Raw genomic sequence first — 4,716 nt, forward strand, 5'->3', positions numbered from 1 at the left:
TACTTATAATAAATCAATTCTTATTTTTATTATATTCGTTGTTTAAAAATAAATTTAAAGGGAGAATAAATTTTAAAATGTTTTGAAAAATAAGACAAAGTAGGAGCAGGCATTCTAGAGTTTACTCAGTTAAGGTATCTTCATTTCTTTTAAGTGAAATAGGGTTCAATTTATCATATATAAATTACTGCTGTATAACTTTTCCTGTAATTTTTATGACATTTCTGCAGGGTGCCATTATTCCCACTTTTAGAATAATGAAAGACAGTGATGTAGGTCATTTGTCGTTCCATCCTACAGAGCACCAACGCCATTTCCTCTGTAGGATTCCTCACACTCATTCCTTTAGCTATCAGGTTTTTAATGTTGTTCTGGGTAATGTGAGCAAGCTGATCTGTAAGATATGTGTCAGCATCTTGAGAAGTCATTATAGTTTAACTGGCCTGTAAACTCATTCAAGTTTAAGTGGACACCCTTCTACTTTGTCTACAATCTCCCAGAGGAGGCAAACTCAAGCCCTCATGGGCTTCTAAATATGCAGTCTCACAGGAACCGTCACAAATATTTTTTGTGCAATTAAGTCATTTTTCAACTAAGCCATTTACATTTTTATTTTTCCTTGGATCCACAAAGTATATGGTTGGTCCCTGCATCACGCAGTTATTTCAGTGTATATATTTGTGTTTCTATCCATAAGCATACTGCCATGAAATCTGTGGCTTTCAGTGATTAATATCTGTATGAGTAAAACAATAACGAGGTGTCCTTTCAAAACCATGGACAAAATTAAAACACTCTTTTCTTCCCTATAAATACTCTCAAATTCTCTCTAGGAAAACACCTGCTAAAACATTGTAATTTAATTTTAGAAAGTGTGATTTTGGGAGCTTGAAAAGTGGTAGTGTTGGCCCTCATCCAAGACTGTTGGAGTAATCACCCTGCAGTCTTAAATATACCTTCTCTCCCACAAAAAAAAATGCATGAGTCATATACCATGTTAATTTTTTAATACATATGATAAACTGTCTAGAATTTCAGGAAAATTAAATCTTTTGATCATTTAAAAAATGCTTTTGGTTCAAATCTTTTACTAAGTAAAATAATTTTTATTACAAGAATTGGATTCATGCTTTATAATTTTATGATTTTAAAATTTCATAATTTTATCTTAAGAAGTTTATGAGAATGAACAATACCTAGCAATAAATTTACATAGCAGTTTCAAGGACTGTGTATTTTACTAATGTTTTTAGCTGCAAGTCTAAAAATAGAGGACTTGGAGCTATCAAATTTTCATCTGAATGAGAATTTGTGCATGTTAATCAGAATATTCAAAAAATGAAGCAATATTGAATTAATCATTTCTGAAATGTAGATTAAGTCAATAAAAGGCATAATTTTATTGCTTGATTACTCTTCTGTGAATTTTAATTTAATTATTCTGGAAAATAGCCTGAAATTTCAGTATATTTTAAACATTGAACAGTATGCTGCAGTTGAGCAATTTCACTTCTTATGATGGACAAAAGAATGACATGCTACTGTAGTTCACATTGAATAAGCTTTACTACCAGAATTGCTGAAACCAAAGCTGCCAGCACCTTTAAGTGTGTATGAAATGAGCAAGTGCTCAGCGACATTCCTGTATAATTCTAGAATATATTCAACTATAAATAAAATTAATAACACCCTCATAAATACATTCTAATGTCTCTAATAAATAAATAATCACTAATTTTAGTCTTTGGATGCATGTCATAAATTATTTAAAATTGAATATATGCTTAGTTGCCCATAAGAATATAAACTTATAGAGTATTATAATTAATTAAGTAGATAAAGAAAAGTTTGAAAAGAACCCAAAAAGCTATTATTATCCTATTTGTCTCAGGCAAAGATTAAAAAAAAAACAACAACTGATCATTGCCATACTCACCCTCATTCCAGGAACAGGAGAGGAGATTTCATTAGTCTCAGTGGACTTCTGCACTCCTTTGAATGTCCACATTATTTTTGGGCCTGCTATAAGAGCATATTCCTTTTTCTAATATTACCATGAGATTAATTTTGAGAGCACAGCGACTTATTGAAATTTATAAATATAGTAACATTAATAGAAAATGCATAATTATGTTTGAATAGATTATTTTATGATACACTGCTTGAAAATACAATTCAGTTCTACATTTCTTGTATTACTTCTAACATTTTGCTAAACATCTTGTGTCTGAAAAATCGCCAAAAATTAATTTCATACAATGTACTTCTTAACTCACCTTGAATATTCCTAGGGGATATAATATTCTCAGTTTTGTGTTTCTGTATTGATTAAAATTTGCTCCACTAAGCGTTTACTCCACAGGAAATATGGCCCTGAGGCTTCCCTTGCAAGAATCTCAGAATGTGTGCTATTTTCTTCCATGGGTGGATAGAAATTGTAGCAATACTTAATTGAAGAAAGCAAGGGAGGAAGAGAAAAGTGATGGGAAGAAAAACAAAAAAATAAGAAAAGTGTCAAGAAACATACAAATTTGTTTCTTTAACACACTGAAATGTAAAAGTGTCTAAATTTGCAGAAAATGAAAGTCAGAGGAGCTTGAAAAGTGGTAGTCTTGGCCCTCATCCAAGACTGGTGGAGTAAGCACCCTGCAGTCTTAAATATACCTTCTCTCCCACAACCTTGGAGACTAACAGAGCATGTTTTATTTTAATATTTCATGAACATATATAGAAAAAAACCAAAATAATGCATTTGTGTGCCTTGTACAGAAACTTAGTTTTCTCTGTAATAGAAAGGTTTATAGTGCGATACCCTGACTGGATAAAAGAGTGTGTATTTGCTTATTTTGCACAAGAAAAATAAAACAGTTTAGTCTCTCTGTTTTCTATTGCTGACCTAATCTTGCCTATTGGATGGATAAATGGAATTTAAATTTTCTAAACAACTTATTATAGCTTTGCCCTTCCCCAATTCTCTGGTTTTCTTGCTAAGTCTTTAGTGGACTCTTTAATGACTTCATTCGACTCTTCTCCTGCCTTTATTTGCAGAAGGCTATAGGGAACATGTATAACATAGCATCACAGTGTGAAGAAGGTAGGCTTAATCTTTGGTAGAAAATGGTTTCCTAAGGAGGATTATATGTTGTAGACTACCTCAAATTTGAACCATTTTCTTATAATGTAGAAGAAAAGAAACTTTATTGTTAATTAAGGGGATTAAAGTTCATTTATTTGTATTTATTCTTATTTTATTTTATTTTTTGAGGTTTAGAGGGACTGGTTCTTTATTTCAAAAAGACACTTGTCAATATTCAGTATCAAAACAGTTGCACTACTGGGTCTTCTTTTTCCTGACTGGTCCCAGAGACCACAACAAAGGAGCACACATTTTAAGCCAATAAGCTGCAGGATGTACACTTAACAGACCTCACAGAAACCTCACATAAAGTGGGGATTGTGTGGGGAAAAACTTCAAAAGATCAGCACACTGCCATTCCATAGACTGGAGAGAACGTTCACAGCCAGATGGGGCAGCCATACACTTCAACCTTAAAGAAGCAAAATTTCAAAATAATATAACATTTTAAAAGTTTTGTACATAAACTATTCAAGATTTCTCCAGCACTGACTGATACAAAGCACAATGAGATGGCACCTTGAGAGACAGCAGGTAAAGACCCAGAAAAGGGTGGGATGAATTTTATATGGCTGAATAAGTGGCAAAAACATTACTTTTCTTTCCAAGAGGCAGGAAAGCAATTAAGTGGTCACCTCAACAGTAACGAAGGGACACATGATCTATTCAGTGAGCAGCTGGAAAAGGGGTAGAATTAGGACAATAATTTGGCCATCCTGCCCTGCCACTGCTCCTCCCTTTGACCCCAACACACTGCCTGAGGCCAGCCTGCCAGAAGCTGGCTTCAAAACCGAGGGCTGATCTTTAACTGGAAGGCTGCTTTCTCCCTCCTACATCCTCTCCACATCTCCTACCCCCATATCCTTGTCTTTTTCATCAAACTGTCTCTGCCTCTTCCCAGAAATTCCAGCTGGGCTAAAGGCCGAGCACCTTTATGAACAATGTTTAAGGGAATGTGAGCACAGTGCAAAGTGTCTTTAAAAGCATGTTGTGATGTACACCTTTGTAATGCCTTTTAGTTGTAAGAAACCATTTGTAAAACATTCCGAATAACTGCACAGATCTGAAGCTGCAGTCTAATTCCATTTTCACTTTGGAATGTAATTTTTCAGCCTAATGCATAGTGCTCTCTCCATAGAGGAAGAAAAGAAGTATGGGCATGCCTTACCAAAAGCCAAAGGAGAGAGTCCACCGTGGAGACCTTACAGCTCCATACCAAGCACCAGCAAGGCCAGAAAGGTGATTCTAGGAGGAGTTAGCCAAAAACTGAAACCATGCTGGTCAGATTTTGAGTTTTGATGTGTCTTTGGACACCTTTATTTTTATTTGTTACTTTTCTCATCAGAAATGAGCAAGATATGATAATGGTTAGACCACTGAGACTAAGACTTCTTTTTTTCTTTTTGTTTATGTGGGGTTTTTGTTGTTGTTGTTGTTGTTTTTGGGTTGTTGGTTTTTTGTTTTTGGGGGGTTTTTTTGTGATGCTGGGATTGAACTCATGGAGGGACTCATGCATATTAAGCAAGAGTTGTACCACTGATCCATATTCCCAGCCATGAGACCAAATTTTTGTTCTATTA

Source organism: Octodon degus, unplaced genomic scaffold, assembly GCF_000260255.1.
Source record: "Octodon degus isolate 3935 unplaced genomic scaffold, OctDeg1.0 scaffold00124, whole genome shotgun sequence".
Lineage (NCBI taxonomy): Eukaryota > Metazoa > Chordata > Mammalia > Rodentia > Octodontidae > Octodon > Octodon degus.